The sequence below is a fragment of the Phocoena sinus genome, chromosome X (assembly GCF_008692025.1).
Source record: "Phocoena sinus isolate mPhoSin1 chromosome X, mPhoSin1.pri, whole genome shotgun sequence".
Taxonomy (NCBI): Eukaryota; Metazoa; Chordata; class Mammalia; order Artiodactyla; family Phocoenidae; genus Phocoena; species Phocoena sinus.
In genome coordinates, this window is record NC_045784.1 from 88,204,008 (window position 1) to 88,227,425 (window position 23,418).

General features: G+C 38.2%; 1 long non-coding RNA gene across 3 annotated transcripts in view; it reads right to left on the reverse strand.

Annotated features, from left to right (window-relative positions):
- LOC116747617 overlaps positions 1–23,418 on the reverse strand; it is a 34,267-nt gene that overhangs the window by 3,693 nt on the left and 7,156 nt on the right. Inside the window, exons 1-3 of one of the 3 annotated variants that reach the window (XR_004348086.1) lie at positions 1,453–1,495; positions 1,216–1,375; positions 26–261 (exon numbers count right to left, since the gene is read on the reverse strand). This is a non-coding gene — a long non-coding RNA (uncharacterized LOC116747617). Of the gene's footprint in view, positions 1–25; positions 262–1,215; positions 1,376–1,452; positions 1,496–23,418 lie in introns of those variants that run through there. The other 2 variants (XR_004348085.1, XR_004348084.1) reach the window with 2 other exon arrangements.

The window sequence follows — 23,418 nt, forward strand, 5'->3', positions numbered from 1 at the left end:
GGAGGTAGGGGCCAGAGGCGCTTACATGATATCCCATATCTTTAATGCCTTTGGCCTTCAATTCTGACTCCTCTGATGAGAATATCGCTGACCCTGCTTTCCCTGGCAGGCATTTGCCAGGCTATGTGCTTTAACCTTAAGCTGATTCTTTGCTTTAGGTGTCACTCTCATTACCAGCAGCCTTTTGATCCAACTACAGTGCTCTCTGTGTTTCAGTAGGGGATTTTCACCCACGTGCATGGAGGAGATGTTCATGGTACACTGTAAAACAACAATAAAGAAAAAACAGTTTTCAGAACCGAATATATAGTATCAGCCCAATTTTGTAAAAATATAAACATTTGCACAATACATTTGTGCACAGAGAAAACTCTGAAAATGTTTGCACTAAAAAGGAGGCAATGGTTTTTTCCTGCATGGTAGCCAGAAAATAGGTCTCACCTGCACTCAAAAATGAATCCAATCGCCTGATGGTACCTCCATGCCATTCGCCTGAAGGTGTGCCCATCCCCTGTCTTTGCCTAGTTGTAACCATGTCAGTGGGCACTGCTACACCTTCTCCTGGGTCCTCTACCGTCCTTTGGCTCCCAACATGTATGATTCTTTTTTTCTTTGCTCACTCATCTCCACTTTTTCTTAAATGATATGGATTATGTTTGTCATAATAATAATATAATAATAATAAAAATCTAGAAAACAACACATGATAATTGAAATGTTCAGTGAGCTTATGAGAGCAATGAAGACACTTAAAATTCCTGTTGTCAGAATGTAAAATGATAAGTAAAACATTGCCTCTGGGACTCAGCTAGAGGAATCAACCTGACAGTTGTAACAGATCCAGTGCTCTAAAGGTCAGTCTTGTCATCTGTGAAATGGGAGTAAAACTTGCCTGTGTTGGGTGGGCTCCTTTGTAGCAGTAGGACCCTGGACCTTGTCAGACACTCAGGGGAGGGCTGAGAGTAGGTCTCATCTATGCCCAGGAACAAGTCCAAGTAGCTGAGAAGAGACTGCCACTCTTCTCTGGATACTACCATATCTGTTGGGCACTCCTGTTGTGCCCTGTACCCTCTGCTGATAGCTACTGATATGATGGAGTCCTCATGGTGACAAAGCCCCTCTGATTCCCTATAGTTCCCAAAGGGCCAAAGCCCCTATTTGACTCCTATAGGAATGTAGGTTAACCCCCTCTTCCAACTTCAGAGTTGTACCTACCCTGGTGGTAGTGCCCCAGGGCTGTTTGGGCTCCACTATATTGCATAGTTCTTAAAGTAGTCATTAATATTTTTAGTTCATTTTATATTTGCTTACAGTAGTTTCTTATCTCTTGACTCATATATTTTGGGTCCACCAGGGGTTGTATCCTGAGACAGATCTGTGGACGAGACAGTGGATGATTATTTGAACTACACACCACAGTACCTCAGGGAAGCCACATGTAAATTTACATACCGTAGTGTGAGTTTTCGCTCTAAAAAGTCTCCTGGTTGGCTTCCTACACAAAATCAAAGGACTTGTAATCAGAGAGGGTTACACAAGTGAGTTTCAAGCTGAAAATATCCCTTCCCATTCCAAACCAATTCCAACTGAGAAGTGTAACAGTGCTCTTAAAAATATTAAAAACTCTCAGTGTTAGGCATTTTTATTTAACCCACTACTATGTTGCTTTTTCCAAAGACTTTTTTTTTTTTTTTTTGCGGTATGTGGGCCTCTCACTGTTGTGGCCTCTCCCGTTTGCGGAGCACAGGCTCCGGACGCGCAGGCTCAGCAGCCACGGCCCACGGGCCCAGCCGCTCCGTGGCATGTGGGATCCTCCCGGACTGGGGCACGAACCCATGTCCCCTGCATCGGCAGGCAGACTCTCAACCACTGCGCCACCAGGGAAGCCCCCAAAGACTTTTTTATTCATCCTAACATCCCTTACACTGTACTTGACACATATACTTAATAAATTATGATTGAATCAGGAGCCCTGAGTTAAAAAAGATACACTGTTCATGGATCAGAAGACTCAATGTGTTAATATGGTAATTCTCTCCAAAAGTGATCTATAAATTCAATGCCATCCCAATAGAAATCTCAGCAAACTGCGATTCTAAAGGTTCTATGGAAAAGCAAAGGAACAAAGTTAGAGGACTCACTACCTGATTTCAGGGCTAACTATAAATCTACATTAATCAAGACTATGTAGTATTTGCGTAAGGACAAACATATAGATTGATGGAATAAAACACAGTCCAAAAGTAGACCCACATATATATGGTCAATTCATTTTTTAAAAAGGACCCAAAGGAATTCAGTGGAGACTTTTCAAGAGATGATGCTGGAACAATTGAATGTTGTCTTGGCCAGTTTGGGCTGCTATAACAAAAATACCACAGACTGGAATTTCTCATAGTTCTGGAGTCTGGGAAGCCCACGATCAGGATGCTGACAGATCTGGTGTCTAGTGAGGGTCAGATTCCTGGTTCATAACCAGATGTCTTCACATGGCAGAAGGGGCAAGGAGGCTCTCTGGGCCTCTTTTATAATGAAACTAATCCCATTCATGAGGGCTCCACCTTCATGGCCTAATTGCCAATTACCATCCAATTATTTGGTAATTCCAAATACCATCCAATTGGATGAATTTCAGGGTTACACAAACATTCAGTCTACAGCAGACATCAATATACAAAAAAAGTACCCTTACCTCACACCAAATACAAAACATGAATTCAAAATGGCTTACAGAACAAAATGTGAAACCCAAAATTATAAAAACTTCATTTAGCGAATTCCCTGGCGGTCTAGTGGTTAGAACTCTGCGTTCTCACTGCCAAGGGCCCAGGTTTGATCCCTGGTCAGGGGAACTAAAATCCCATAAGCCATGTGGTGTGGCCAGAAAAATAAAAAATAAAAACTTCATTTAAAAATAGGAAAAATAGGGCTTCCCTGGTGGCGCAGTGGTTGGGAGTCCGCCTGTCGATGCAGGGGACGTGGGTTCATGCCCCAGTCTGGGAGGATCCCGCATGCCGCGGATCGGCTGGGCCCGTGAGCCACGGCCGCTGGGCCTGCGCGTCCGGAGCCTGTGCTCTGCAGCAGGACAGGCCGCAACCGTGAGAGGCCCGCGTACTGCAAAAAAAAAAAAAAAAAAAAAGGAAAAATATGGAATAGTTGGTAGGTTCAGAGTAAAATATTATTGCTTATTAATTCTGAAGTGGTTTAAAGATTTTTGAAATTAACTTTCTGCCACTATCTACTTAATAGGCTCTAGAGGTTTCTCCTACTAAGAAAGGGGAAAAGGCAAATGCTAATGATAAAACATTTACATGTGGACAATAAAATTTAAGATATCATTAAAAAATTAGGGAAAAAAGGGTAATCCTGGATTAGCATATGACATGAATCTGTGCCATATGACAATTTAAGATAATAACGGGACAATGAGGGTATTGACAAATTTCTGTGAACTTCAAACAAGTCTGGAATATCTATACTAATAACATATAACCATACATATATAATCTAAGATGGCTTAATACTTATTTGACAATGTTTTCCATGTAATTTAACATACCAAATAAACCTAATTGTTTTAATATCTCTTTTATAAGGTGAGAGACTATGTTTTTTAGATTTTCTAAGTACCCACTGGGAAATCTCAAAAATAGTTTGAGGTCAAAAAGACTCCATTTAGAATCTGATTTTGGGAAGTTGTCAAAAATTCCAAAAGTTTGAACATTTGATTAAACAGTATCACAGATCAATATAAAACAATACTTAATTATCTATTTAACCATTTAACCAAAGTGACAATAAAATATTTTTAAGGTAAATACAGAAGGTTACAAAACTGTGAAAAAATATAGCTCTTTTCACATTGAGAAGACTCAATTCTCCCATGTAATCAAAGACCTGATAAAGATAATATGAAACACAAAAAATTATTTTGGTAAGACAAAATCGTTGCTTTCCAGGCAGATTACCCAAAAGGTAAAGAGAAGCATTTCACAATCTCTTATCAAGAGAAGACCAATAGTCCAAACACTTTTTTCTTTTTAACAGAGAAAAAACCAAACTCTAATTTTGCACCAGTGTCCTTTTTTTTTCTTTTTTGGCTGTGCTGCGTGGCATGTGCGATCTTAATTCTCCAACCAGGGATCGAACCTGTGCCCCCTGCAGTGGAAGTGCGGAGTCTTAACCACTGGACCTCCAGGGAAGTCCCTGCACAAGTGTACTTTTGATATTAAGGCTCATTCTTTAAAAATTTACAAATAAATTCATTCTAATCTTAGACAGCTTGACCACACATAAAATTCCTTTCCCAAGATTCCTTTTCCTCAAACGTTCTACCCACTCAGGTTTTCTTCCCTGTATTTTCCTCTTTCTCTTTCTGGAACACCCAGTAATTCTACTTTAGAACAAAATTACTCTTTTTCCCTTAACAAAAACATGTCTTTCATACCTCTTCTTATCCAAAACACACATCCTATTTTCCTTACCTACTTTTCATACACAGTTGTTTCCTTTCACCCTTATTATTTCTAGTATTTTTAATTACATATATTGATTAGCTTTCTTAACCCTTAGAAACCTTAATTTCTAGTGAAACTAAAAAGTAAGCAATTGTGGACTGCCTGTTACACAACCATTCTACAGATCGGTAAAGTTAAAAATATACTTCATAATTTCTAAAAGTATATCCTTCCTGATAGTAAAATTTCCAGTATGGCACAACACATGTTTGCTGATAGATAGAAATATCTTCAGTTTCTTTATAAAAAGATGCCAAAGTAGATAAACCTATGCTCAGTAGTTTCAGTATTTTATTTTATTTGAAAATGATCTAGATATTCAATGCATATCCATCATTAGTTAGTGTAACTTAAAGGTTTCAAGTTATCAAAAAGATTTTTGAAACTATTTTTAAGTAGACATACCATAAAATATAATTACTGTTGAAAAATTCACATATAAACTTTTAATTACAGCTATGTAATTCATCTGTTTAGGTTACTCATGAAAATTTCATGAGGCATTAAACAGCTAACCATCAACTTAAGTTATTTTTCTTGCTAACAAATCCTGTAACAGAAATAACATGACTTTTAGTAAACCTGGCTAGAATAAAAGCTGTATGTCTGCATTATATTTAAGGCTGATAACTCTGAAGACATGCCTGTTTTAATTAAACCAACAAAGTTAAACTAGCTTTTATTTACCAAAGATTATCCTAGACCACATGAACTTGAAAAACTTTTGGGCTAGTTTCTATATTTCTGAGAGAATCCTTTTTTTTTTTTTAAACTGGATCAACAGCTCAACAGCTCAACTTTTAATTATCCAAATTCTTATATTAAGATTCAGGGGATTCTGAATTCCATGATTACAGGCACCTGGCATAAACAAGAGTAAATTTTCTCTGCAACAAGTTTACATCATCCTAAGTCTACAGTCAATTTGATCAACAGTCTGTCTACACAGTAAAAGGTAGACAGGTACAAAATGAGCCCAAACAACATGAAAAAAAAAAAACTCAGCAGAAACAACACACAACAAATACAGATCTATAGGAGTTCCAGACACTGGAATTATAAGACTCAATTTAAAAATAAATTTTCTGGGACTTCCCTGGCAGTCCAGAGGTTAACACTCAACACTTCCACTGCAGGGGGTGCAGTTTCCATCCCTGGTTGGGGAACTAAGATCCCACATGCTCTGCGGAACAGCCAAACAAAAAAATTAAATAATAATAATAATAATAATGATTTTTCTTACTAAATAGGAGATAAAAGACATGATTGAAAATTTCAGCAGGTAACTAGAAATTATAAAAAACATGAAATAGAAATTCTATAACTAAATTTTTAAAATTTATTTTGTATTGAAGTATAGTTGAGTTACAATGTGTTAATGACTGCTGTACAGCAGTGACTCAGTTATACATATATATACATTCTTTTTCATATTCTTTTCCATTATGGTTTATCACAGGATACTGAATATAGTTCCCTCTGCTATACAGTAAGACCTTGTTGTTTATCCATTCTATATATACCAGTTTGTATCTGCTAATCCCAAATTCCCAATCCAACCCTCTCCCACCCCCCTCCCCCTTGGCAACCACCAGTCTATTCTCTATGTCCTTGATTCTGTTTCTTTTTCATAGATAGGTTCATTTGTGTCATATTTTAGATTCCACATATAAGTGATATCACATGGTATTTGTCTTTCTCTTTCTGACTTACTTCACTTAGTATGATAATCTCTAGTTGCTGTACCACCCTGCCTTGATTACTGTCGTTTTGTAGTAAGTTTTGAAATTAAGAAGTACAGGATATCCTATTTTATTCTTTCTATACTAAGATTGTTTTCTCTATTCTGGATCCTTTGATTTTGAAATCACCTTGTCATTTTCTACATAAAAGCCAGATGTGATTTTAATAGGGATTGCGTTGAATCTGTACATCAATTAGGTAATATTACCATTAGAACAATACTGTCTTTCAATCCATGAACATGGGATTTATTTCCATTTATTTAGGTCTTCTTTAATTTTTTTTCAACAACATTCTGTATTTTCAATTTATAAGCCTGGACTTTCTTTTGTTAAACATATCCCTAAAAATATTTTTCTTTTTGATGTCATCATAAATGGAATCATTTTCTTCAGTTCATTTTCAGATTGTTAATTTCTATTATAAAGAAATACAATTGATTTTTGTATATTGATACTGTATCCTGCCACAATATTCCACTCATGTATTAGTTCTCATAGTTTTATAATGGATTCCTTAGGATTTGCTATGTACAAGGTTATGTTATCTTCAAATTGAGATCATTTTACTTCTTCGTTATCTGGATGCCTATTTATTTATTTATTTTTGCCTAATTACCTTGGCCAGAACCTCTAGTACAACCTCTAGAAATGGCAATAGAAGACATCCTTGTCTTGTTTCAGTTCTTAGAAGGAAATTTTTTTTGAGGTATGTGGGCCTCTCACTGTGTGGCCTCTCCCGTTGCGGAGCACAGGCTCCAGACGCACAGGCTCAGCGGCCACGGCTCACGGGCCCAGCCGCTCCGCGGCATGTGGGATCCTCCCAGACTGGGGCACGAACCCGTGTCCCCTGCATCGGCAGGCGGACTCTCAACCACTGTGCCACCAGGGAAGCCCTAGAAGGAAATTTTTTAGTGTTTCACCCTTATGTATGATGTCAGTTGCATGTTTTTGTAGGTTTCCTCTATCAAGTTGAGGAAGTTCCTTGTATTCCTAGTTTGTTGAATATTTTTATCATGAAAAAGTGCTGATTCTTGTCAAATGTTTTTTCTGTATCTGTTGAGATGCTCATGTGGTTTGGGGCCTTCATTATGTTAACATGGTTGTTTATATTGACTGATTTTGTGTTATACCAAACTTGCATTCATGGGATAAATTCTACTTGGTCATTGTGTATAATCCTTTTTATATATTGCTGGATTCAACTTGATGGTAATTTATTGAGGATTGCATTTATATTCATGAAAAAATATTGGTCTGTATTTTTGTTGTTGTTGTACCTAGTCTTGTTATGATATCAGAGTGATACTGCTTTCATAGAATCAATTGGGAAGTTTTCCTCATCTATACTGTTATGGTAATGAAACAAGACCATTAAGCTGAGGTGGCTCTAATGATTTGGTAGTCTATGTAAGCAAATAAAAACCTAAGGCAGAGTCAGTTTCTATAAGTTTCTCAAGGTTAAGAAGAACACAGATGTAGAGAACAAACATATGGACACCAAGCGGGAAGCGGCGGGGTGGTGGTGGTGGTGGTGTGATGAATTAGGCGATTGGGATTGACATGTATACACTGATGTGTATAAAACTGATGACTAATAAGAACCTGCTGTGTAAAAAAATAAATAAAATAAAATTCAAAAATTAAAATAAAATAAGAACTAATCACAAGCAGCCAACTAGGCTTTCCCAAGTAATGAAACCACTTAAGCTATAGCAAATCAGGTAACTTTTTTGCTTTGCTTCTGTGTCTTCTCTATAAAATCCTTGCCCCTAGGTCCTGTTGGTGGAGTGCTTTTAACAACTTCTGGTTGTTTATAGCCCAATTTGAATCAATGTTTGCTCAGATAAACTCTTAAAATTTTTAATATTCTTCAGATCTTTTAATTGTCCTGGTGTCAGAAGTGGGATCCAAAATAGATCGCCAATGGCCCTAAGGAGAAATGAGCAAGAGTAGATACCTGCTGATCCCATTGTGCTCATTGCTTTCTTTCTGTGTCTGGAGGTCGTGAAGAAGTCCCTCATGGATATCCAAGCTCTACAGCTTTTGCATCATGAGGATCTGACTTTACTTGAGCATTTATTTTTCCAGACTGGGTCTGCAGTTGGACTGGTCTGACTTAAACTAGACTGCACCAGTGTGAGGCCTCAGGTAAATAAATTTTGTTTTAAGAGGAAAAAAGAAAAAATTGGTTCATTCGAGTCCAAGGAGTAAAGGACTACTCCATCTGGGATTCCAGCTAACTATATGTATAAAAATTATGGGCCGAGAACCTGTGTTTGTCTGAAAAAATGGTTTAACATTACCAAAGATAATCTTTAATTACAGTGGCCACAGTGAGAAACTTTTAACCTAGATGAGCTCATCCATTTACAAGGTGCCCTAAAGAAAAAGGATTCTCAGCCAAGTACTCAGAAGAGTAGAGAGAAAATTATTTTTCCTCCCCTACAATTTCTGATAACATAGATGGGACCCTCTGGGACACCTCACTTGCTCTGGAGCCTATAGATGGGACCGCAGGAAAACTGACAGAAGCCAGTGAAAGGTAAGAATTCTGACCAAAGTCAGCTCTCCTGGATCTCAGTCTGTAGTGTCCAGGTAAGAGAGGAAGGTAAAATTTCATGGTGTCCCTTTTTTTCTAAATTTGGACTCCTGTGAGTTTGGTTTTGGGGTACCCATTTGTTATCAATCCTTTCCATCCCAGGAACAACTATTACTTTCCTGTCTGTCTCTCATTTTGTGTACTGAGGACTTGGCTTGGCTTTCTTCCTGTTAGAGTACACAAGTCATTGCTTACATGTACAGGCAGCTCAACCGTCAGGTTTGGGCCCCAAAGAATATGACCAGACAGAAATGTGGGTTGCACTCTATTTATGGCTAGTGTCCTACTGACTGTTGCCAGCTCTCAGGGGACTTGTCCAAGTCTTTCTTTCTTTTGGTTATCTTTGCAAGTGGGCCTGGACCATGGGAGAACTATATCTTTTCACCATCTTTGGGGAAGCTTCATGTGTTCACAGTTAAGCCATAAAAGGCTTACTGATTTTGGTTGGAAGTAACTAGATAGGAATACACTTGGCTTAAAGGTATAAGGAAAAAATAAATTTAAAAAGAGTTCAATACTGCCAGGAATATTTACTGTTTCTAAAAACCTTACAAGATATTTGAGAAAATTTTTCTTTAAAAGGAACTCTGGTCAGAAGTTTGCCAAATTGGAAGCTGATATTCACAGCCTGACAGGAACATTTTTAGGCCTTCTCCCCTAAGCTAAAATGGAACTATGTACCCAGAGTGGAAAAAACAAAATGAAACATTCTGAAGTCTTTGTGGAAAGATTTACTAAAACAGACAGATTTAGTAAAAGATTTATTAAAACACCAGGACTTCCCTTCCACCCACCAATGTAGGGGACACGGGTTCGAGCCCTGGTCTGGGAAGATCCCCCATTCTGCAGAGCAACTAAGCCCATGCGCCACAACGGCTGAGCCTGCGCTCTAGAGCCTGCAAACAACAACTAATGAGCCTGAGTGCTGCAACTACTGAAGCCCGCATGCCTAGAGCCCATGCTTCGCAACAAGAGAAGCCACCACAATGAGAAGCCTGCGTACTGCAACAAAGAGTAGCCCCTGCTCGCCGCAACTACAGAAAGCCTGTGTGCAGCACCGAAGACACAATGCAGCCAAAAATAAATAAATAAATAAAAGAATCCTCCTGCCAATGCAGGGGACATGTGGGTTCGAGCCCTGGTTGTCCAGGAAGATCCCACATGCAGTGCAGCAACTAAGCCCATGTGCCACAACTACTGAAGCCCATGCACCTAGAGCCTGTGCTCCACAACAAGAGAAGCCACTGCAATGAGAAGCCCACGTACTGCAACGAAGAGTAGCCCCCGCTCGCCACAACTAGAGAAAGCCCATGCACAGCAGCAAAGACCCAGTGCAGCCAAAAACAAAATATAAATAAATAAATAAATTTATTTATTAAAAAAAAAACATTCCAAAGATACACAGCTCTAAATCTAGGACATAGGACTCTTTTGATTTCCGTCTTAGTTGGATATCTTCTCCCTGATATAAAGAAGCAAATTGTATTGTAGTTGGATTGGTGGGTTAGCCTCTTGATATCACTCAGGTTTCAACCCAATTCTCTGACGAATTAATAACAACTGTACTTGTCTTACAGATTGAGTCTTTCAGAGAACAGAAATGTGACTCTAGAAGCAATTTAAAGTTCACCTATCCTTTTTACCAAATCCTAAACCTGCTCTATTCATCTCAAAAATGCTTACAGATATGGTAAAAGATCAAGACATTGGAAACAAAACTATAATTCAAAAAGATACATGCACCCCTATGTTCATAGCAGCACTAATCACAATAGCCAAGACATGGAAACAACCTAAATGTCCACTGACAGATGAATGGATAAAGAAGATGTGGCACATATATACAATGGAATACTACTCGACCATAAAAAGGAATGAAATAATGCCATTTGCAGCAACATGGATACAACTAGAGATTATCATACTAAGCAAAGTAAGTCAGAAAGAGAAAGACAAATACCATATGATACCACTTATATGTGGAATCTAAAATATGACACAAATGAACCTACCTGTGAAAAAGAAATAGAATCAGGGACATAGAGAATAGACTGGTGGTTGCCAATGGGGAGGGGGGTGGGAGAGGGTTGGATTGGGAGTTTGGGATTAGCAGATGTAAACTGGTATATATAGAATGGATAAACAACAAGGTCTTACTGTATAGCAGAGGGAACTATATTCAGTATCCTGTGATAAACCATAACGGAAAAGAATATGAAAAAGAATATATTTATATATGTATAACTCAGTCACTGTGCTGTACAGCAGTAATTAACACAACATTGTAATTCAACTATACTTCAATAAAAAATAAATTAAAAAAGACAGGGTGGTACTGCCATAAGGATAGATATATAGATCAATGGAAAAGAATTAAGAGTCCAAAAGTAAACCCTCACATTTAGGGTCAATGAATTTTTGACAAATGTAACAAGACAATTCAAAGGGGGAAAGAGTTGTTTTAAAACTAATAGTGACAGAACAATTGGATATCCAGATGCCAAAGATTTCATTTAGACCACTACATCATACCATACACCAAAATTAGCTCAACATGGATTATAAGTATTAATGCAAGAGCTAAAATTATAAAAACTCTTAGAAGAAAACATAGGAGTAAATCTTCCTGACCTTAGGTTTCACAATGTTTTCTTAGATATGACAACAAAAGCATGTGTGACAAAAGGTAAGATATATTAGAAGTTATCAAAATAAAAAATTTTGTGCATCAAATGATACCACTGGTGGCACAGTGGTTAGGAATCTGCCTGCCAGTGCAGGAGACATGGGTTCAATTCTTTGTCCAGGAAGATCCCACATGCCGCAGAGCAACTAAGCCTGTGCGCCACAACTACTGAGCCTGTGTGCTGCAACTACTGAAGCCCATGTGCCTAGAACCTGTGCTCCACAACAAGAGAAGCCACCGCAATGAGAAGCCCGCACACTGCAATGAAGAGTAGCCCCCACTTGCTGCAACTAGAGAAAGCCCGCCCGCAGCAATAAAGACCCAACACAGCCAAAATAAAGAAAGAAAGAAAGAAAAGAAAGTGAAAAGACAACCCACAGAGTGGGAAAAAATACTTGTGAATCGTTTATTCAATAAGGAACTAATTTCCAGAATATATAAACAACTCTGGAAATTCAACTATAAAAAGACAAATAGCCCAATTAAAAATGGGCAAATGATTTAAATAGGTATTTATGAAAGACATATAGATAACCAATAGACACATGAAAAGAAGCTCAACATCATTAGTTGTTGGGGAAATGCAAATCAGAACCAAAAGGAGAAAACTTTTCATATACAGTATGATGGTTAAAATGAAAAGAATGGAAAATAACACGTTTTGGTGAGGATAATGAGAAACTGGAGCCCTCAAACATTACTGGTGGGAATCTAAAATGTTGAACCCAACTTGGAAAATAGATTGGCAGTACTTCAAAATGTTAAACATAGACTTCTCATATGACCCAGCAATTCCATTCCTTGGTATATACCTGAGGGAAAATGTCATAGCAGCATTGTTTATAATAGCCAATAAAGAAGTGGAAGAAAACCCCAAATATCTATCAACCAAATAAATAATATGTGGTATATCACATAATAGAATATATTTGGCAATAAAAAGGAAGAAGTACTGATATATGCTAGAACATGGATGAACCTTGAAAGCAATATGCTAAGTGAAAGAAGTCACAAAAGACTCCATATTTTATTACTTAATTTATAAGATATTGTCATATCAGGAAAGCTATAGAGACAGAAATTTGATTAGTGGTTGCTTGGGGCTGGCAGCAGGGTGGGTATGATTGGTAATGGATACCAGGTTTCTTTTCGGGATTATGAAAAATGTTCTAAAATTAGATTGTGTGATGGTTGCCCAACCCTATGGATATACTAAAAACCATTGATTTGTACACTGTACATGGGTGAATTTTATGGAATATAAATTATAACTCAATAACACTGTTGAAGAGAAATTATTATATAATAAATATAGTAATGCACTGTGGGTTTATAACACATGTAGAAGTAAAATGTAAGACAACAATAGAAAAAAGGATCAGAAGGGGGATACACAGGTGTAAAGTTCTTCCATTATCCACAAAGTCATATAATATTATTTGAAGATACCATGTGATAATGTTACTGAGTCCAAGCTCGGTTTGCTCGCCACATGACAGGCCAATAAATCGGGAGACTAGGTGTTGAGGCAACGAATATGACTTTATTTGGAAAGCTAGGTATCCAAGAAGACGGTGGACTGGTGTCCTTATCGGGGTTTGGATGCTAGTTTCTTTTATAGAACAGAGATGGGGAGGAGGTGAGGAAGTAAAGTAAAAAGGCCATAAGTCTTGCAAAATATTTCCTGGTTTTGGCCAGTCTCAGGGAGGGGATGTGTTAGTTTGTTCTTTTCTGCAGCCATTCACAGGTGGGCAGGGTTAGGCTGTTTCCCTGTAAGCTGAACAAAGGTACTTTAGTTTAACATTCAGGCAGAGGGGCAGGGTTCCCCGAGGCAGGCCATCATGTATGCCTATAGCTATAGACAGAACAAAAGCAATGGAAAGCTAAGGTCAAAGTAAAAGAAACAGATCCAACATGGCGTCAGATTTTGTTCTTCCCTGTTACAATAATATAAAATAAATACTGCAAACTCCAGAGGCATGGCTCAGATATTTTACCTGGAGGGAGAAGCAGACTGTAAAACAGAGAGCTCTAAATCTCATCCCAAAGGAAATGACTTCGTTTAACAGTGTGAAGAAGATCAAGCCTAAAGGAGCTCCTGAAAACAGTGGAGGTTGTATTGTATGGTATAATAAAAATATACATTGGGTCTTTGTCTCCAGTTCCTGGCATAGAGCTCCTAAAACTCTTGGGATTCCCTAACTTATAGGAGTGTCTTTTTTTATTCATAATGAGCCCCTTTTAATTACATCTGAGTTTATACTAATTAGGTGACTCATGGTGGGGCCCCAAATAGTTTCAGGATGGGGGCTGGCCACCACAAAGACCAAATAAATTATTAGAGGGGTGTGTGGACAGAAAACAAATTTCTTGCCATTCTGGTAAACAAGATGTTGCCCACTATCAAGCCATCAGCCACTGCAGCCACCCCCAACAGTGCACCCTGAGGGGAATTCAGGATGAAGAAAAACAGGACATTGGCCCTAGGTAGTCAAGATTCATATCAAAGGAAAAATTTCAATGAGCCAAGACTCTTGCATCTTCCCATATATAGAAAAGCACTAAAATCATTAACTTGAGATGTCTGTTTTTGTGATTAGCAATAACTTTTTGACGCTGGAGTACATGGGTTTATTTTTGGGTTTTTTCAGCAAAAACTCCTAGATATCCTGCCTCCTCCCTTACCTCTTTGGAACAGTTCCTCAGAGCTATCTGAGAGGCTGTATCCCGGGCTATAGACCTCCGTAAGGCCACTGAATAAAACACAATTCTCAGCTTTTAGGTTGTGCATTGTTTTTCAATCAACAGCTAAAACGTTCAGTCCTAACACCCTGCCCCTCTTCCCTGACCTCTGGAGAGGGAAGAAGGGCTGGAGATTGAGTTCAATCACAGTTGGTCAATGATTTAATCAATCATTCCTATGTAATAAAACATCCATAAACCACCCTAAATGACAGGGTTTGGGGAGCTTCTGGGTTGGAGAACACATGAATGTGCTGGGAAAGTGGTGTGCCTAAAGAGGACAAGGAAACCCTGCATTTCTACTTCCCCCCAATACCTTGCCCTATGCCTCTCTTCCATTTAGCTGTTCCTGAGTTGTATTATTTAAAATAAACCAATACTAGTAACTAAAGCATTCTCCTGAGTTTTGTGAGTTGTTCCGGTAAATTATTGAAACTGAGGAGGAGGTCACGGGAACCCCCAAATTTGTAGTCAGCTAGGCAGAAGTGTAGGTAGCCAGGGCGCCCCATTTGTGGCTGGTGTATGAAGTGGGGATATTCTTGTAGGACTGAGCCTTTAACCTGTGATGAGTTAGTGTCAGAATTGAATTGAATTGCAGGACACCCAGTTGAAGAATCAGAAAATTGGTTGGTGTTGAAAAACACACTGCCTTTGGTAACAGAAATGGTGTCAGACAACACCACACATGGTGAAAAGCAATTGAGAGGACATTGGTAGATTCATTGGAGGTACAGACTAAATTGTAGGTCAGCTCATTTAACAGAGAGAAACTGGGAAAGAGAGAGCTAGCAGGAGACCTGGGGGCAGAATTAATCTCAGTCTGCAGAACAATTTATGCCTCAGGGCCTTGTTGAAAACAAGAGAGCAGTCAGCAGGCAATTAGTGGCGTTTTACAGCTGTGTATGGTCAGGGCCGTAGAGAGCCCTGTCAAAACCACTGTCATCCCAAGGTGACTGTGGGCATACCTAAAGCTGTGCCCACTGAGGAGTAACACAAGAGGTTTCACACCTCATGCATGTGGGCCCAGGCATTATTTATTTAGAAACCAGCTGGATCATCAAAAATAATCTAAATTCTCTAAAATTATCTAGCTAGTCACTAAACAAATAAACATGAAAATAACAATAACAAGCCCCAGATGGGGAGGGGGAGTTGCTACAATATATTACCTAAAATGTCCAGTTTCCAACAAAAAATTATGAGACATGCAAAGAAACAGGAAAGTATGACATATATCAGAGTAAAAGCAGGCAACAGAAATTGCCTATGAGAATGAACAGATGTCAGATTTAACAAAGACTTCAAAGTAGCTGCTATACATGTAATCACAGAACTAAAAGGAACCATGATTAAAGAGGTAAAGGAAGATATGATGACATGTGAAACCAATAAAGAGAAATTATTTTTTAAAAAAAGAACAAATGGAGGGCTTCCCTGGTGGCGCAGTGGTTGAGAGTCCACCTGCCGATGCAGGGGACACGGGTTCGTGCCCCGGTCCGGGAAGATCCCGCATGCTGCGGAGCGGCTGGGCCCGTGAGCCATGGCCACTGAGCCTGCACGTCCGGAGCCTGTGCTCCACAATGGGAGAGGCCACAACAGTGAGAGGCCCGCATAATGAAAAAAAAAAAAAAAAAGAACAAATGGAAATTCAGGAATTGAAAAGTACAGTGACTGAAATGAGAAATTCAACAGTGGATTTAAACTGGCAGACTAATTAGTGAACTTGAAAATAAACTGATAGCTATTAATCAATCTGAACAACAGAGAGAAAGAAGGCTGAAGAAAAATGTACAGAGCCTCAGAGAAATGTGCGACACTATTAAGTGCTGTATTGGTTAAGGAAATGACTCCCAATGGTAATTCGAATCCAGAGGAGCCAAGTGAAGAGATCCAGAAATTATTACAGCAGGCAAGTAGCTAGGTATGAGCAGAGAAATGGGGGCAGGGGCCAGGTGGCAGGAAATCATGCACCTTGTAAACAGTGGGGGTCCATAGGCAGACAAAGGAAACCAGGAACCTCCAGACTGACAGGAAACCACACATTTCAGGTGATAAGTGTCCGGGTAGCAGACAAAGAAAGGTGAGGAAAGAAGGGAATCTCCTACATCAGAATGTAACCCGTTGCTCATTATGCTCTCATTACAATAAAATTAGCCTTACAGTTAAGAAGTACCCATCATGCACCGACGCCATGACGCTCCTGATCTAAGCTAAATAAGTACAATAATCCCTCCTCCCCTCGGGAAGATGGAGCTGGGATGAAAAATCAGGGAATACAACCTCCAAACTCCTCCTTCTCCAGTGAATATTCCACCCCTTCATTTGTATGCCCCTCATAACTGGCTTGCCAAAGAAATCCAGGGCAGCAGCTCCTCACCTGTCTGCCCACTCTCCCTCTGAGGGCCTATCCTTGCTTAAATAAACTCTCACTTTACTTTCTTTTTTTTTTTTTCTTGCGGTACACGGGCCCCTCACTGCTGTGGCCTCTCCCGCTGCGGAGCACAGGCTCCGTACGGGCTCAGTGGCCATGGCTCACAGGCCCAGCCACTCCGCGGCATGTGGGATGCCCCCGGACCGGGGCATGAACCCGCGTCCCCCGCATCGGCAGGCGGACTCTCAACCACTGCGCCATCAGGGAAGCCCTCACTTTACTTTCTTAACCTCTCTGCTTCATCTCTGAATTCTTCGTGATGAAGAAAGAACCTTAAATTCACTGGGAACAAAATGATACATTAGAAGGTTAATATAACAAAAGCTATGAACATATACTAGCTTTCCTTTCTTCCCTCCAAAGTTACATAAAGTAATAATTATAACAGTGTATTGTTGGGTTTGAAGATGTATGGGTGTCATATATATATATATATATATATATATGTATATATATATACATATATATATATGTATATATATATATTGGGTTGGCCAAAAATTTTGTTCGGGTCTTTCCATAACATCTTATGGAAAAACCCAAACAAACTTTTTGGCCAACCCACTATAACAATAAGATCACAGAAAGGGGGAAAAGGAATAGAGTTACACAGGAGTAATTTTTCTGTATCTCATTAGAATTAAGTTAGTTATAAATCTGAAGCTGACTCTGGTAAGTTAATATGTATATGGTAACTAAAAATATAGCAAAAACATTAATGAAATTAGAATGCAACATTAGAAAATATTCATTTAATGCAAAAGAAAAGAGGAACAAAAAATATACGAGACATAGAAAACAAAAAGTAAAATGGCAGAAGTAAATCCAACTGTATCAGTATTAACAGAAAGTGTGAATAGATTAAACTATCCAATAAAAGGCAGAGTTGTAAAGTCTAGTAACATGCTATCTACAAGAGACACACTTCAAATTCAAAGATACAAATATATTTAAAGTAAGAGGATAAAAAAGATATACAAACAGCAACCACAAGAAAGTTGAAGTGGCTATAGTAATATCAGACAAAATAGACTTTAAAACAAAAATGTTAGTAAAGACAAAGATAGACATTTTATAATGATAAAAGGGTCAATCTATCAGGAAGATATAACAGTTATAAACATATATGCACCTACTAAGAAAGCATCAAAATACATGAAGAAAAATTGACAAAAATAAAGGGAAAAGTAGACAATTCAACAACAATAGTTGGAGATTTTCAATATTTAATAATGGATAGAACAACTAAGCAGAAGATCAACAAGAAAATAGAAGACTTGGGGCTTCCCTGGTGGCACAGTGGTTGACAGTCTGCCTGCCGATGCAGGGGACACGGGTTTGTACCCTGGTCTGGGAAGATCCCACATGCCGCGAAGTGGCTAGGCCCGTGAGCCATGGCTGCTGAGTCTGCGCGTCTGGAGCCTGTGCTCTGCAACAGGAGAGGCCACAACAGTGAGAGGCCCACGTACCGCAAAAAAAGAAAGAATAAAAGAAAATAGAAGACTTGAACAACACTATAAACCAACTAGACCTAATAGACATCTATAGAATACTCCACCCAATAATAACAGGATTATTCTCAAGTACACATGGAACATTCTCCAGGATAGACCATATGCTAGGTAATAAAACAAACCATGATAAATTTGAAAGATTAGAAATAATATTATGTTTTCCGATAATATGGAATGAAAGTAGAGAACAAAAACAGAAAGAAATTTGGGAAAATCACAAATACATGGAAATTAAACAACATGCTCCTAAATAACCAATAGATCAAAGAAGAAATCAAAAGGGAAATTAAACTATATTGAGATGAATGAAATTGAAGATACAACATACAAAAACTTATGAGAGGCAGCTAAAACAAGGCTTAGAAGGACATGTATTGCTGTAAATACCTATATTAATAAAGAAGAAAGATCTCAAATCAATAACCTAACCTTTTAACATAAGACCTCAGAAAACAGAGCAAACTAAACCTAAAGCAAACAGAAGGAAGGAAGTAATAAAGACTAGACAGAAGCTAATGAAACAAAGAATAGAAAAACAACAGAGAAAATAAAGCTAAAAGCTGATTCTCTGTAAATATCAATAAAATTGACAAACCTATAGACTGAAAAGAAAGAAAACTTAAACTACTAGAGCCAGAAATGAAACAGAGGACATTACAACTGACTTCACAGAAATAAAAGAATTATGAAGGAATACTAAGAATAATTGTATGCCAATACATTAGATAACTTAGATGAAATGAACAAATTCCTAGAAAGACACAAACTACCAAAACTGACTCCAGACAAAATGGCAAATATGAACATACCTATAATAAGAGAATTAATTAGTAAACAAAAAGCTACCAAGAAGGAAAAGTCCAGGTGCAGATGGCTTCACTGGTGAATTCTGCCAAACATATAAAGAAGAATTAATACTACTTCTTCACAAATTTTTCTAAAAAATACAAGAGGAGAGAATACTTCCTCACTCATCCTATAAGGTCAGTATTATCCTGTTACCAAAACCATACAAAGACATCATATGAAAAGAAAACTACAGATTAATATCTTGTATAAATATGGATGCAAAAACCCATCACAAAAATACTAAAAACTGAATCCAGCAACATATAAAAAGAATTATACACCAGGAGCAAGTGGGATTTATTCCAGGAGTGTGAGGTTGGTTTAACATCCAAAATTCAATCAATGTAAAACACCATATCAATAGAATAAAACACAAAAACCACATGACAATCTGAAAAGGTGCAGAAAAAGCATTTTAAAAAATCGAACACCTTTTCATGATAAAAACACACAACACACTATAAATAGAAGACAACTTCCTCAACCTGGCAAATGACATCTAGGAAAAATGCACAGCTAACATATTTAATGGTGAAAGACTGGATGTTTTCCCCTTAAGATTAGGAACAATACAAGGATGTTTGCTCTTTCCATTTCTATTCATCATTGTGCTAGAGGTTCTAGCCACGGCAGTTAGGCAAGAAAAAGAAAGAAAAGGCATCCAGATTGGAAAGGATAGAAGTAAAATTATGTTTATTCACAGATGACATGATTTTATATGGAAAATCCTGAAGGATCCACTAAAAAACTATTACAACTAATACATGTGTCCAGCAAGGTGGCAGGATAAAATTTCAATATACAAAAATCAATTGTATTTCTATATACTTGCAATGAACAATCCAAAAAATGAAATTAAGAAAGAAATTCCATTTACAATAGCATCAACAAAATAAAATACTTGGTGATCAATTTAACAAAAGAAGTGTAAGAATTGTACATTAAAAAATTAAGAATGTTGTTGAAAGAAATTAAAGATCTAAAAAAGGAAAAACAGCTTATGTCCATGGATCAGAAGACTTAATATTGTTAAAATGGCAATAATCCCAAACTGATCTACAGATTAAATGCAATCCCTATCAGAATCCATTTGAACATCTCTGTAGAAATTGACAGGATCACACTAAATATTCGAAATAGAGCTACCATAGGACATAGTAATTCCACGCCTGGTTATATACCCAAGAGAAACAAAAACATATGTCCACACAAAAACTTGAATATGAATGTTTATAGCAGAATTATTCATAATAGCTAAAAGGTGAAACAATCTAAATGTCCATTAACTGATGAATGGATTTTAAAATATGGTATATCTAGATGATGGAATATTATTTGGCTATAAAAAAATAAAGTACTGATACATGTTACAACATTTATGGACCTTGAAAACATTTTGCTGAGTGAAAGAAGTCAATCACAAAAGACACATATTACATGATTCTATTTATATGAAAAGTCTACAATAGGCAAATCCATAGAAACAGGAAGTAGAAGAGTGGTTTCCCTGGGTTGGGGAGAATGAGGGGGGATGATGAGTGATAGCTAAAGGGTATGGGCTTTTGTTCTGAGATGATGAAAAAGTTCTAATATTGACTGTGGTGATGGTTGCACATATTTGAGGATATACTATGAATCACTGAAATGTACACTTTCAATGGGTAAACTGTATGATATGTGAACAATATCTCAATAAAACTGTTTAAAAAGAGAATGAAAGAAGCCATCATTATAGATACTCCAAACATTTAAAGGATAGTAATGGGAATATTATGAGTAACGTTATATCAATAAACTCAGTAACATAGATAAAATTGTCAAATTCTCTGAAAGATACAAATTGCCAAACTCACTCAAAAAATAAATTGAAAACCTGAACAGAAGAATGGTTTTTAACCATCATGTCTCTAGAAGAAAATAAGGACCCTAATTCGTAAGCATATCTAACTTCCATGGTGTAAACCATGGCCAATTTCAAGCTATCGAAGCGACATCACTGAATGAAGATTTGTTAAGAGATGAAAACAATCAGCTCTCATTAGCTGGTACAAGCCAGCTCCAGCATGACACTGTCTGTTATCTATAAAAGAAAATTAATTTGTTATTAAAAACCTTCCAGGAAAACCCCAGGCCCAGATGTCTTCACTAGTAAATTCTATCGAACATTCAAGGATGAAATAATACCAATTTTAAATAGACTCTTTCAGAAAGTAGAGGAACAGGTCTCCTCTTATATAATGAGGCCAGAATTACTCTGATACTAAACAAAAACATTACAAGAAATCTAAGACCAATATACTTCATGAACATAAAAGCAAAAATTCTCTTAAAAATTTTGGGAAATTGAATCCATCTACATGTAAGAAGTATAATAAATATATCATGACCAAGTGAGGTTTATCCTAGGAATGAAAAGTTGGTTGAGCACTCAAAAGTCAATGTAATAGATAGCTAGTGGGAAGCAGCCGCACAGCACAGGGAGATCAGCTCGGTGGCTTGTGACCACCTAGAGGGGTGGGAGGGAGGGAAACGCAAGAGGGAAGAGATATGGCAACATATGTATATGTATAACTGATTCACTTTGTTATAAAGCAGAAACTAACACACAATTGTAAAGCAAATTATACTCCAATAAAAATGTTTTAAAAAAGTCAATGTAATTCATACTAACATGATAAAGGAGAAAAATTATAACCATTTTAATAGATACATAAAAGGCATTTGATAAAAGACAATACCTACTTATGATAAAATTTCTTAGGAAATTATGAATAGAAAGGAAGTTCCTCAGCCTGAAATAAGGCATCTATGAAAAAACTACAGCTGACATCATACTTAATAGTGAAAGACTGAACACTTTCCTCCTATGAAAGGAACAATTCAAGGATGTCACCACTGCTATCCAACAATGTACTGGAAATCTTAATTAGTGCAGTAAGGCAAGGGGAAAAAAAGTGTGCAGATGGGAAAAGAAGTAAAACTATCTTTATTTGCAGGAATATTACAAGCATGTACATAGAATGCCCTAAGAATCTATACAAAGTTATTAGAACTGATAAGTGAATTTAGCATGATCTCAGGATAAAATGTCACTATACAAAAATCAAGTATATAGGGGCTTCCCTAGTGGTGCAGTGGTTGGGAGTCCACAGGCCAGTGCGGGGGACACGGGTTCGGGCCCTGGTCCAGGGGGATCCCACGTGCCACGGAGCGGCTGAGCCCGTGCGCCACGGCTGCTGGGGGCTGCGCTCTGGAGCCCGCGAGCCACAAATGCTGAGTCCACGTGCCACAACTACTGAGGCCCGCGTGCCTGAAGCCTGTGCTCCACAACAGGAGAGGCCACCGCAGTGAGAAACCTGCGCACCACAACGAAAAGTAGCCCCTACTCGCCGCAACGAAGAGTAGCCCCTACTCGCCGTAACGAAGAGTAGCCCCTGCTCGCCGCAACTAGAGAAAGCCCGTGTGCAGCTGTGAAGACACAATGCAGCCAAAAATAAAATAAATAAATTTATTTAAAAAATCAAGTATATGATACAGCCACTATGGAGAACATTATGGAGGTTCCTTAAAAAACTAAAAATAGAACTACCATAAAACACAGCAATCCTACTACTGGGCATATACCCTGAGAAAACCATAATTCAAAAAGTCATGTACCACAATGTTCATTGCTGCTCTATTTACAATAGCCAGGACATGGAAGCAACCTAAGTGTCCATCGACAGATGAGTGGATAAAGAAGATGTGGGGGCTTCCCTGGTGGCGCAGTGGTTGAGAGTCTGCCTGCCGATGCAGGGGACATGGGTTCATGCCCTGGTCCAGGAGGATTCCACATGCCTCGAAGCGGCTGGTTCCGTGGGCCATGGCTGCTGGGCCTGTGTGTCTGGAGCCTGTGCTCTGCAACGGGAGGGGCCACAGTGGTAAGAGGCCCACGTACCAAAAAAAAAAAGAAGATGTGGCACATATGTACAATGGAATATTACTCAGCCATAAAAAGAAACAAAATTGAGTTATTTGTAGTGAGGTGGATGGACCTAGAGACTGTCATACAGAGTGAAGTAAGTCAGAAAGAGAAAAACAAATACCGTATACTAACACATATATATGGAATCTAAAAAAAAAAAGGTTCTGAAGAACCTAGGGGCAGGACAGGAATAAAGATGCAAACATAGAGAATGGACTTGAGGACACGGGGAGGGGGAAGGGTAATCTGGGAAAAAGTGAGAGAGTGGCATGGACTACCAAATGTAAAATCAATAGCTAGTGGGAAGCAGCTGCATAGCACAGGGAGATCAGCTGGGTGCTTTGTGACCACTTAGAGGGGTGGGATAGGGA